This window comes from Catharus ustulatus, chromosome 21 (genome assembly GCF_009819885.2).
Source record: "Catharus ustulatus isolate bCatUst1 chromosome 21, bCatUst1.pri.v2, whole genome shotgun sequence".
Lineage (NCBI taxonomy): Eukaryota > Metazoa > Chordata > Aves > Passeriformes > Turdidae > Catharus > Catharus ustulatus.
Window position 1 is genome coordinate 8,982,199 of NC_046241.1, and position 12,826 is coordinate 8,995,024.

Here is a 12,826-nt window from a genome sequence, read left to right on the forward strand (position 1 = left end):
TTTGGCCGGGAGGCAGCGGAGCTCCCTGTAATCCAGGAGTGAATCAAAGCAACTTTTTACAAAACAAGATTCTCTCTCACTGTTGCAAAAGAGCTTTGGGGAAATCTGGTTTTTGTGGTTAAGGATCTTACTCTTGATGCACAAGGAAAATTATGTGTAGCTTTTATTTGGCCCAAAGGATTCTTACAACATTATCCGTATTTCCTTTAATTTGTGGGATTTCTAGTAAATGGGCTTAAAAATAGGTCTGGGCAGGATGCCAGGGTGCATATGAAGAGCAGAAAGGCTTTGCAGGCTGTGAGCTGCTCGCTTTCACTTCTCTCTGGGCACGGGCTGGGGGCACGGGGCGGTTGCTCCCCTTTTGGGGTTAAATTTAACAATGTCTCTGGAATTCTTTGGAAGTTGGTATGGCAGGGAAAAAAAGCTTTTAACTCCTTCTTAGCACTGGTGCAGTGTAGTTGCAGAGCTGGATTTGAGTCTGGAAAAGGAGCAGGATGAGCTGCAGCACCAGGGGAGGGCAGGAATGAGGGGATGAAAGGGGAGCTCTGGAACCATTCACTGATGGGGTTTAGGAAAACCAGTGTACAAGTAGCAGAATATGGCAGTGATAATTTGTTTTTTTATTTTCTTCTTCCCTCTTCCCATTCTCAGAAGTCTCTTTAAGCCTTTTGTTAAGTGGGAGAAATCTCAGGAGGGAGATTGGAGCTGGGGTGGCCGCTGGGTGCTCGGCTCACTGTGATGGTGTTTAGATGATTTCTTCAAAATTAATCCAGGTTCAAGTGACTTAAAAATGCCTTTTTCCCTGGGATGTGGTGGGTTTCTGCAGCTGCAGCCCCAGTGGGAAAGGGAAGGTAAATGGGAAAGGATCCATGTGGCACCCAACCTTCCTCTGCCCAGCCAGGGCACCTCGTGCCTTCCCAAAGAGTTGGGATTTTTGTAAAATTCAGTTCATTTTATTTTCATTCAATCTTTGGGCATGAAGCTGTAAAACTTTGAGTCTTGTGGATGCTGTGTCTCTCTGTTGTGAGCAGTTTATTGGGAAGTGAAGAGGAGGAGTGGGGAGATGGATGAAGGTTGGGAAGGGTTTGAGCCTCCTGGGAGCAGCAGCAGTGTGTTGGATCAGTGTGGTGGGCAAGGAGAGCAGGGTTGGGTTGAGGTTGCAGTGCTCTTGAACTAAAAATGTGCATGTTCACATGGTGGTGGTGATGGACTCCCATAAAATCATGGGGATTTCCATAAAATCAAGAGGATTTCATGGTGCTTGATGCAGAAGCATCAGGGAAATTATTTGTGCCGCTCTCAGGAATGTATCAAGAACATTTTTTACCCAAGGATATCGAGGTGCTTTGCAGATAGAAAGTGTCCTGGTGCCTGGTGTGCTGGGGGAGGTTCCTGTGTGCAGGTGAGGACACCTCACCCCTGTTTCCCCCAGGGGTGCAGCCTGGCTCCTCAACCAATGCCACACTTCTCCCTAAAAGCTGAGAAATTGGGAATTGTTGTGGAACAATCCTCCAGGATTGTGGTGGTTGGGGACTGAAGTCTCCACACAGTTCCCCAGGCTCCTTTCTGGGGTTGGCAGGTGAATTTGCTGCAGCTCCTATGAAAAGGATCTTTGGGATATACCTGGAGAGAGCACAGGGCTCACTGACATCAAACCTTTCCAAGGAGCAGCTGAGTGGGGCTCCTGGATGCTCCCCAAAGGAGCAGTGGCTGCCTCTGAGGGCTCTTTCTGGAGAAAAACACCGCACAGAACATCCTGTGCTGGTACATGGTGAGCAGGAATTACCTGTTTCCTTCTGCACCCCAAAACTTTCCTTGTTAAACCTTGGGATGGAGCAGCTCCCAGCCTCAGGTCCTCTCTCCTTCCCTCTCCCAAATCCACAGCCCTGACTTCCAGCCAGCCTAAGTTGATTCGAGCTGATGTTTCAAATTTACCTCCTTTGCTGGAGATCAGCTTTCCCAGGCACCCTGGGGCAAAAGGCTCCTGTTGTTCCTGCAGAGACCAAGGTGAAATGGGCAGCTGCAGCCCAGCCCTGTGGGAAGGGCAGGTTTTTGGGGATGGTTTTTGGGGAGATGAGCTGGCACTGGGGGCTTGCAGCTGGGAATGCTGCTGGGGCTGGGGCTGTCAGCTCCTCTTTAAAAACACACAACGTGAGCCCCTTTGATTTTTATTTTTAAAAATAATTGGGTTTGTGAGCATGGTTGGAGGGGGGTGGATATTTAAAAGATTTTTAACTGAGAGCCAGCAAATTTAATATTTTCAGTGTCTCGGATGTGTTGTGATTTACATTTGATTTTAGGCATAATTAGAAATGCAAGTGGAGCGCTTTGTGTTTTACCTCTGCTTCAACTATTTATGGCATGATATGCAAATGCAGCAAGCTATGAATATTAAAGATTAGAGTGTGTTACAAAGTATCACTGTCTTTAATGAGTTGGGTAATGGGCACGGGGCTTTGGAATATGGAGGAATTTGCTGTTGTGTGCCGGCTTGGCGCTCCGCATTGCTTTGGTTGCATCCCAGGAGAGCAGGGCTGGGATTTAAATCCTCTCCAGGCTGCACTAGGTAGGTGAGATTCCCATGACAAAGGCAGGGCTGCGGCTGGCGAGGGGTGGTGATGGATTATTTCACAGCAGTTCTTGTCTAGGTCAATCCCTTTCGTCTGCGGCAGCGTTGGAGATGGATCTGAGAATATGAAAGCGCTCGTCGACCTTTCAAGGTGCTTCTGCAGCACTGGGAGGGAATCTTAAACATTCTCCTGCCAAAATGGAGCTGCTGCTCCAGCAGCACAGGAACCCCAAAAAATCCCTCCAGCTGCTCCTCCAGGGTCAGGCTGGGGATTATTGACACTGAAGGAGCATCTTATCCACTGGGAATGGGATGGGGCTCCTTGGATTAACCCTTCTCTGTGTAGGAGTCAGGGCAGGCTGGTTTTAGTCTGAGTTGCTGGCTGGTTTTACCTTTAAATCAGTAACTGGTTTTAATTCTGAATCAGAAGCTGGTTTTAGCTTTAAATCAGTTATTGGTTTTAGCCCTAAAGCAGTTACTGGTTTTTAGCCCTAAATCAGTAACTGGTTTTAACCCTAAATCACTAACTGGTTTTGGTCCTAAATCAGTAACTGGTTTTGGTCCTAAATCAGTAACTGGTTTTGGTCCTAAATCAGTAATTGGTTTTAGCCCTAAATCAGTAACTGGTTTTAGCCCTAAATCAGCAACTGGTTTTAATTCTGAATCCGAAATTGATATTAGCTTTAAATCAGTTACTGGTTTTAACCCTAAATCAGTTACTGGTTTTCAGCCCTAAGTCACTAACTGGTTTTAGCCCTAAATCAGTAACTGGTTTTTAGCCCTAAATCAGTAACTGGTTTTTAGCCCTAAATCAGTAACTGGTTTTAACCCTAAATCACTAACTGGTTTTAGTCCTAAATCAGTAACTGGTTTTAGCTTTAAATCAGTCACTGGTTTTAATTCTAAATCATTAACTGGTTTTAGCCCTAAATCAGTGACTGGTTTTAACTCTAAATCACTAACTGGTTTTAGCCCTAAATCACTCATTGGACTTAGCTCTAAATCAGTGATTTTATCTCTAAACCAGTGACTGGTTTTATCTGTAAATCAGCCTCAAGAGCCCCAAAAGAGGAAGGTGGTTGTGTTTTGGGGTGCACACAGAGGCTCCAGCTCTGCTGCTGTGCTGGGATCCCTGCAGGATGCAGCGGGGGGCTGCAGGAGGGGGGAAAACCCAGCCAGACTTGGAAAGCAATGGATTTTATTCCAAATGGGGCTTGGGGAGGGTAGGTGGTGGGGAGGGAGAATGAAGCATGCCCCAGGGAGCGTGCTTTTCAGATTTGAGGTATTTAAATTACAAATTTTGATGAGGAAGATTGTCAGCAGTATTCAAAACAGTGCTTAAATTCTTTTGAAACACTGTCGAGCTGTGCTGTGGCAGTTGAAAAGTTTGGCACACAAGAACTTGGCCCAGAAGTTGCTGCTTGGGTTTTTTCCTTTAAAACTCAATTCATCTGTATTCAAGTATCCCACATGCTTAAGAAAAAATAACCCCACCAGGCTCATACTGGTTTGAGACAGACCCTTGCCTGCAGGAGAGGCTGCAGAATTGATTGATCTCTGATATTAGGGGGTTCTGTGTTGGTTAATCAGCATTAATAAGTATTTATGCTTGGAAAAAAAAGAAAGAGTTTTGCAGTGTTTGTGTCTGCTGATGAGAACAACCAGCAAACTGAACTGGGGTTTGGCATTTCTTGTGTTCCCCTGGATTATGAATCCATATGAATTAGATGACCTATTTATATTTTGTATTTTTGAGGCTTGGTCAGTGTTTGGTGGTGTGGGTTGTGAGGTTGTGAGCACTGGGGAAACTTTCTCACTCCAACCTTTGACCCCTCTCTGCTGCAGAGATTAAAAAAAAAACAGATTTAAGGAATTTCTGTGCTGGGCTCTCCCAGCAGCTCAGAACTTGTCAGATGCTGGTGAATGTACCTTAGCATGTAATATATATATATAAATAATATATTGATCATACACCATCAGTATTATAACAGTTCATGTATATAGTCATCAGCAGTATATATATAATACAATATTCTGGGCTGCAGTGTTGTCTGGGGGTGTTTTAGGGTGTGATACAGAAATAGTCACATTCTGAAGCTTTGGGCACAATTTGTTGCCCCCAGTGAAGGTTTTGTTGCAGAGGGAGAGGAGGCAGAAATGAGAAATCAGTGCTGAGGCTCCTGTGCTCAATCCTGGGGGCAGGGATCAGTCTGGGGGGGTTTCCCCCCTGGAAAAGGGGGGACAGGGAATTCTGTGCTGGAGTACAGGCAGTAAATGCAATACATTAAAAATGCAGCTTTTCAGCTTTGCCTCCATCTGCCTGTGCAGAGTGGGTGTCAGGCTGGGGTGGCCACCTCATGTCACCAATTTTAGGTTTCTCAGGGTTTTTGCTGAATGAGCAAGCCCCTCATTTTTGAAGGAGCTCCTGTGCAGTCTGGTGTTTGCCTGTCTGGACCCAGAAGCGCAGAGTTAAATTTCTGCAGTCTCTGACTTCCCTTGTCTGCAAGCTTCTATTTCCATTAAGGATCAAGCTCAGATGCAATTGTAGCTTTGCTTTATAGAGTATTAAAAGTTTAATGTATAAATGTCTCCCTTCACCAGAACTTTTTGGCAGCCCTGAAATTCCTACAAAAACCTGAGGATCCCAATTACTGCACGGGCTCAGCTGCCCTTGAAGGGTTAATTGTATTATGTCTTTTTTTTTTTTTTTCTTTTTTTTTTTTTTTAAGCAGGGAGAATAAGCTGTAGCCAAAAGTAAAAGTCATTAATTTTAAGACAGAGATGTAAGCAAAGTTTCCTTCCCCTCTGCAGGTTGGTCAGGGTAGGCTATGCAGTAATTGAAAAGTAAAGGCAATTGAATTACAGGCTCCTGTCCAAACCGAGTGCGATTTCTTCTTCTTCTTTTTTTTTTTTTTTACAACCTCCATTGCATCAGAACTAGGCAGTATTCCTGATGTTCTCATGTGTGTTAATGCTGACTCACAGACTAACTTGCACAAGAAAAAAAAACACACAGGCAGCTCCACCATACTAGGTAATGAGCTCTAGCGAGAAGCAGCGTCTGATGTTTTGTAAGCTTTTTTTAATTGACCTTTTAAGATATTTACTTTATTTTAAAGCTTTCTGTTCCGTAGTGGCACGGTGCTAGGACTGAGTCATGCATGTTATATATTGCTAGCTGTGCTGTTGTGTACTAGGAGTGAGGAGAATAGGATTCAGCATGGCACTTGTCTTTTTTGATGTGTTACGGATGGGAATTAGTGCTTGTGATGGGATGCTGCAGGCAGGGTGATGGGGTGCTCTGTGCTTTCCTGTGGCAGTAACTTACTCGGGGTCTTGAGTTTTTATTAGATGGCAAAATACTCCGTTCTGCAGAATAATTGTATTTTCTAGCCGTGTCTCTCCCTTCTCCCTTCCCCTTGCAGCAATCTGAAAAAAAAAAAAAATTAAAATGTTGCATTTTCTATTTTTTGCTTCTCCTTGCTTTGAGAGCTCTTAAGATCAGTGTTAGGGAAGGGGGGAAGAAGAAGGAAAAAAAAAAAGCTAATTAAATAATAATGGCAATAACACGCTTCGCCTTGGCTGAATGACGGCACTTTGGAGCTGCCGGGTGGGTGACCTCGAGGAGCCGCGCTGCACCCGGGCTGCCGGTGACTCACCTTGCAGCAGGACACTGCCAGGCTGGGCTGGCACCGGGGCTGTGCTGGGGACAGGGAGAGACCCTCGGGGTAATGCCAGATACTGGGGAGAGACCCTCGGGGTACTGCTGGGGGACAGGGAGAGACCCTCGGGGTACTGCTGGGGGACAGGGAGAGACCCCTGGTGTAATGCTGGGGGACAGGGAGAGACCCTTGGATAATTCTGGGGGACAGGGAGAGACCCTTGGATAATTCTGGGGGACAGGGAGAGACCCTTGGATAATTCTGGGGGACAGGGAGAGACCCTTGGGTACTGCTGGGGGACAGGGAGAGACCCTCAGGGTAATGCTGGGGGACAGGGAGAGACCCTTGGGGTGCTGCTGGGGGGACAGGGGGAGACCCCTTGGATAATTCTGGGGGACAGGGAGAGACCCTTGGATAATTCTGGGGGACAGGGAGAGACCCTTGGGGTAATGCCAGATATTGGGGAGAGACCCTTGGACTGTAATGGGGGACAGGGAGAGACCCCTTGGGCAGTGCTGGGGGACAGGGAGAGACCCTTGGGTAGTGCTGGGGTCCTTGGGACTGTGCTGGGGTCCCCATAAAGAGACCCCTTGGAGATGTGCAGGGGGACAGCGTGAGACCCTCGGGGCTGTGCCAGGGACTGAGGAGAGACCCTCAGGGCTGTGCTGGGGTCCTTGGGACTGTGCCAGGGTCCCCACAAAGAGACCCCTTGGAGATGTGCTGGGGGACAGCGTGAGACCCTCGGGGCTGTGCTGGGGGGACAGAGAGAGACCCTTGGGGCAGTGCCAGGGGACAGGGAGAGACCCTTGGGCTGTAATGGGGGACAGGGAGAGACCCCTTGGAACTATTCTGGGACCCTTGGGACTGTGCTGGGGTCCCCACAAAGAGACCCCTTGGAGCTGTGCTGGGGAACAGGGGAGAGACCCCTCAGGGCTGTTCTGGGGTTCTTGGGACTGTGCCAGGGTCCCCATAAAGTGACCCCTTGGAGCTGTGCAGGGGGATCAGGGAGAGCCCCCAGGGCTGTTCTGGGGTCTCCAGGAAGAGTCCCCAGGACTGTTCCAGGGTCCCCATGGAGAGACCTCATGTCTGTGCCAGGGTCTCCATGGACAGATGCTTGGGGCTGTGCCAGGGTCCTCGGGCAGAGACCCCTCAGGGCTGTGCCAGGATCCTCAGAGAGACCCTCGGGGCTGTGCCAGGTCCCCATGGAGAGATGTTTGGAGTTGTGCCAGGTCCCCAAGGAGAGACCCCCCGAGCAGTGCCAGCATCCCAAACTGAGCACCCAGTGCCCCATCCCCAGGCTGCCCACCCCTCCTGAGCTGCACCATCACCCTGATCCCAATTCACTTTTCCATCCCCCCCATTCCCTGCCCCAGACTCCAGGTCTGTACTTTCTGTGCGAACTTGGAGCCTTCTGAAGCGGCGGTGGCTCCGTGCTGCATGTCTGCTGCGTGTGGGCTGCCCGTGTCTTACTGAGTAATATTTGCAAATTCACTTTCTGCTCTTAATAAGGCAGAAATAATCTTCTTTCACCCATTGCCACTGGCTGCTACACTAAAAATAGGGTCCGTCCGCGCCGCTTGCCACTTGCAGCATTTCAAAAATAAATACTTTGGAGCTGCAGATACCAGTGCTGCAGGAGAGGAGTCTCACTGCCATTTGATTACTGAACTTAACCTTGTTTTCTTCCCCCTGCCAAACACTGTGCAGGAATCCAAACCTGTGCCTCAATCCCTTTCCTCTCCTGGATTTTGTCACCTCGAGGAGGGGATGCTCAGTTTTTGGGGTGGGGGTGCAAAGACTTTGAATTTTGGCTTCTCAGCTCCCTGGCACAGCCTGCGATGCAGGGGTGGGGGAATATGCTCAACCTCGACCTGAAGTGCATTTTATTTGGCTTTATTTAGCTTTTCATTTTATTTAACTCTTTAGTTTACTTAACTCTATTTTATTTAACTCTTTTTTTTTTTTTTTCATTTGAGGCATTACAGCGTCAGGGCTCAGGGGATGATACTTGGCCACTGAGTTTGCAGTGAGCTGTTGCATATTTTCCCCTGGGTTTTCACATTTCTTTTGCAATTAAAATATGGGGAAATCACCCCCACACCCTGCAGTGAGAGCAGGGCAGGTGCCACCCCTGTGTCTGGGGGCTTGGGTGGCTTTGGGGACCCCCTGCCAGCCTCAAATCCAAGGGTGGGATTTTCCCCCCTCTCTCCTCATTTACAGAAGAAAGGGAAGTTTCCTTTGACCTTTTGGGGCCTTCAAGGGCAGGACTTTTCAGCTCTTTTCTTTCCAGGGGCTTTGGCTGGGGGGGTGAAAGCCTTTGGCTGCTTTGTCTCCCACCCCCAGAGGCTCCCTGTCCCTTTGTCCCTGTCCCAGCTCACCTTCCTGGGGAACTGCAGGACTTGGGGGGATATTTGGGGGCTTTTGGGGGAAATGATTCTCTACTGAGTCTCTCTGTTGTTTGGCTAAGAAAAAAAGACAATTTAAATACATTATCTAATTATTTCTGATTACTCCTGGGGGAGCTGTGATGGCAGCATCTTATTCTAGGTCGATGCTTTTTTCCCTTTGTTGCTGTCGCCTCGCCCTGACCTTTCAGGCCTTGGAGCAGGGAATTAGTTTGGAAAAGAGCAAACCTGCTTTTTTCTTTGCCCCCAAAGCAGATGAATGCAGAAACTGAGAATTCCCAAACTCTCCTGGAAGTTGTCTCAGATAACGGCTGCATTTTTTATGAACATCTTGTGACAAGGGCTATGACTTTACAAAAATCAGGCAGAGATGTACAAATTATCCTCCTGTATCCACGAGCTGGGAAAAGAGACAGCCACCAGAAAACACAATGATGTTTTGCTTGAATGGTCACATATGTAAAATGATCAAGGTGGGGGATGTTTGTCTGGTTTTAATTCAGTTTTATCCAAGTTTTCCCATTTGGAAATGTCCAGTTGCTGCTCTGTCACCTGTAGGACACTCCAGCCCAAAGGGGACTGGATTTTTTGGGGTGATGGTCATACTGGGGGCTCCTCCTGCACCTTGGGACACAGCTCAGCTTGGGAGATGAGATTGGAAAAATGCAGCTTCCATCTGTAATTGCAAAGGTCATTTCTCCTGCAGCACAGCTCTTCCTGTGTCAGATGGGCTGAAGCCATTTCAAACCCTTCAAAACTCACTTGGTGCTCTATTTAAAAGAAAAATGATCATATTTAATAGGGGAATTTTAAACATAGAAATTATCAAGCTTTATTGAATTTGCTGTCTAATCAAAGTAGCTTTTTGTTGCTGTTGTTTTTTAGAGAATGTGAGGTTTGATGGTGAGCAGGTTCTCCTGAACTTTCAAGACTGTTTTATTTTATTTCTCCATGATTTGGGGTTGTTGGTGGTTTTGGGTTGGGTTTTGGGAGGCTTGTTTTATATATTCTGGTTATAAAAAGGAAGGGGTAGAGGGAGGAAGAAGAAAAAATTCCAGCAGTCCTGGCTGATGGTTTATTGGGGTGGTTTGGGCTTTTGCAGCTTCCTTGTGTGGCTTTACTCATGTTCCTTGATTCTCTCTAAACCAAACCCTGTTCCTTCCCCCCCATTTCCCTGAGAGCTGCATTTTGTGTGGAGCATCTTGGTTCAAACTCTCCTGGGAGGTTTTATCTGAGATTTGCCAAAGATTTGGGATGCTGGGGCACTTTGTTCCTTCTCTCTGGCTTAAACATACCCTAAACCAGCACAATTTGGTGCTTTTAGGGAGAGACTCCTGACAAGCCTGTTTGTTTCTAGAGCACATTCTAAGTAATATTAATAATTGATATTTATTTTAAGTTTGGCTTGTTCTGTGCTACCAAGCTGTCCTTGGCTGGTCCCACACATCCTGCCCTGCTGGGTCCAGGGAGGTCCAGCCTGGTGTCTTCTCCAGATTTGAGGGAGCCCTTCCTGGAGGAAAAGAGGAGGAAATCCTTCTCCACTCTTCCCATCACTATGGATGAGGCTTCCTTAGGTGCCTGAACAGTGATGTTTTTTCTGTAACTCGTTTTTTCTCAGATCCAGAGCAGATCTTTGTTTGCCAGGGCAGGTTCCATCCTTTCTCCAGCAGAGATGGGTGGTGTTGGGGCTGGGAGAGGTTTTGTGGTGTCATATCTGACCTCCTCTGGGATGTCACCTCAGTCCCCCTCACCAGCACCAGGCAGAGACCTCAGTGAGCTGCTGAGGGGTTTGGATGGGTTTGGATGAGTTTGGATGAGGAATTTGGATGAGTTTGGATGAGGGGTTTGGATGCCCTGCTGTGGGAGCAGTGTGGCTCTCCAGGCTCTGTGAGGCTGCAGGTGCTGTGGCATTCAGGGCAGCCGTGCCAGAGAGCTTTGCTGGGAGCACTTCCCTGCCCTGGGCTTGAACTTAATGCACCAAACATCCCTTTGGATGTGGAAGTGGAGCTGTGAGCAGGATCAGGAGGGAAAGGTCAGGCTGGAGCATCACCAGCCCTGTGCTCCCTGCAGTTATCCTCCTCTAGGGATGGCCTCACCTCTCATCCCTGGGATTTTAACTCTGTGTGACCATCTCAGCAATTGAACCAAATCCGAGGCCAGTGGCACAAGGAAAAACGCTCTGGGCAGGGGAGAAATCAGCAAAGGGAGGCCCCACCCTCTTTCCCAGAAAAAAGCACCAAACATGCTCAATAAATGCGAAGGTAATTTAAAATCTGAATCCAGGAGACAATGTGACTGGGATTTCATTACTTAAGCAAATGGATTTGCTTTTAGTGGATTCAGCCACAGACTGAAAGAAGCTTTCCCCAAGGGGTAAACATTTTTCCTGCATTTGAAAGGCTTTCTTGTATTGGGGAGGGGGGATCTGGAGGGGGGCAGGAAGCAGGACTGTGGCTCAAGGAGCACCTTTATTTTGGGCAGATTTGGGCATTCCCCAAGCTGTGCTTTTGGGCAGGTGCTTTTGGGGAGCTCTTGGGGTGGGATGCTGGGCCAGGTGGGAGGATGCTGGATGAGGCTGGAGGATGCTGGGGGAGATTTTGGGGTTGTTGAGGGGATGCAGAGGATGCTGAGGGGGATACAGGGGATGTTGGGGTGGATGCAGGGGACATGCTGGAGGGATGCAGGGGATGTTGGGGTGGATGCAGGGGACATGCTAAGGGATGCTGGAGGATGCAGGGGACATGCTAAGGATGCTGGAGGGTGCAGGAGGATGCTGGGGGCATGTGGGGGTAATGCAGGGGAATGTTGAAGGCATGCAGGGCTGATGCAGGAGGATGCTCAGGATGCAGCAGGATGCTCGGGGATGCAGGAGGATGCTGAGGGGGTACAGGGGATGCTGGGGGTACAGGAGGATGCTGAGGGGGTACAGGGGATGCTGAGGGGATGCAGGGGATGCTGGGGGGATGCAGGGGATGCTGGGGGGATGCAGGGGATGCTCACCACCCCCAGCTCCGTGCCTTCCCCTGGCCGCAGGAGTTAACCAGCAGCAGTGCCAGCTCTGCAGACTGTTTGGAATAGTTTAAATGCTTTGACACTCTGGATGTACTAGATGGCAGGGGAGGCAGTTTACAGCGTAATTCATATGCAAAACTGCACTATAAATTTAAAACCTGTCTCAGTTGCCGTGGCACCACTAAGCATTTCATCAGCATACAGTACAGTATTTCTGCCATCTTTGTTTGCATTGCAGTGACTCATCAAAAGTCTGTCTTGTACCAACACTGAGAGCATTCCTCTGGCACTGATATTTCTCTGTTTTTAAAGCTTCGGTTTGAAACTGGCATTTACTTCAGGTCCCTAATCAAAGGGCTCTATTCATTGCAGAGAGCAGCCTGAATGTTAATCTGCATCCGGCCTATTCATTTAGATGCTGTGCGCTGCCGGGGAGATTTGACTTGGTAAAAGCTTGAGCTCCAGCAGATACAAACCCAGGGCTTGATACTATATTTTATTTTCCCCCTCCCCTGAGCTCTCAGCAGTCGGGGGACAGGAGCCCCTCGGCAGCAGCCGCGCCGGGGACGCTGCTCAAGGTACGTTCGCTCCCGGCCGGGCGAAGGCACCGCGAACTTCCTCGCTTGGAAGAATTTTTTCTTTTTTTTTTTTAACCATGCAGATACAATTAAATTGGCTCCGAGTGTGTTCCCTTTTCTTCCTGTTACCCCGTGGCCTTGCAGATAGGACTTTTTTTTTTTCTTTTTTTTTTCCCCTCGGCAATGGGAACAGAGCAGCTCTTTGTGGGTTATTATTTTCTTTCCAGAGATTTTTTTTTTTAATCTTTCTCAGATAAACTTCTATTTTTTTTTCCTTTTAAAAAAAAAAAAATCGTTCTTCTGAGCTTTCAGTATTAGTTAAACGTAGTTTTTCTTCAGTAGTATTAGAGGCAGCCAGGATTTTAAATCTCCTGGACTCTTTGGGGAGGGAGCACGGGGGGGTCTGGGCTCGGTGAATCCGCAGTGATTTGCTCCGCTGGAGTTTCAGCGCCCAGGCTGCACCAGCGCTACCTGCTCCAGCTTTTCCTCCAACGCCTGGCTCTTTTTTTTTTTTTTTTTTGGGAGGTGGAAGCAGGAATTCTGCCCATGGCCGAAAGGTACAGCTGGCCCTGAAGAGAGGGATGCAGAGCCGGAGCCTCC

The 12,826-nt window shown here is 48.2% G+C and overlaps 1 protein-coding gene across 6 annotated transcripts in view; it reads left to right on the forward strand.

Moving 5' to 3' along the window:
* NACC2 (NACC family member 2) overlaps positions 1-12,826 on the forward strand; it is a 49,701-nt gene that overhangs the window by 21,338 nt on the left and 15,537 nt on the right. Inside the window, exon 1 of one of the 6 annotated variants that reach the window (XM_033077508.2) lies at positions 5,519-5,603. The exons of 1 other annotated variant lie outside the window; for it this stretch is intronic. The gene's annotated coding sequence lies outside the window, so the exon portion shown is untranslated. Of the gene's footprint in view, positions 1-5,518; positions 5,641-10,930; positions 11,010-12,025; positions 12,227-12,389; positions 12,784-12,826 lie in introns of those variants that run through there. 4 more of the 6 variants (XM_033077505.2, XM_033077509.2, XM_033077503.2 and 1 more) reach the window with 4 other exon arrangements.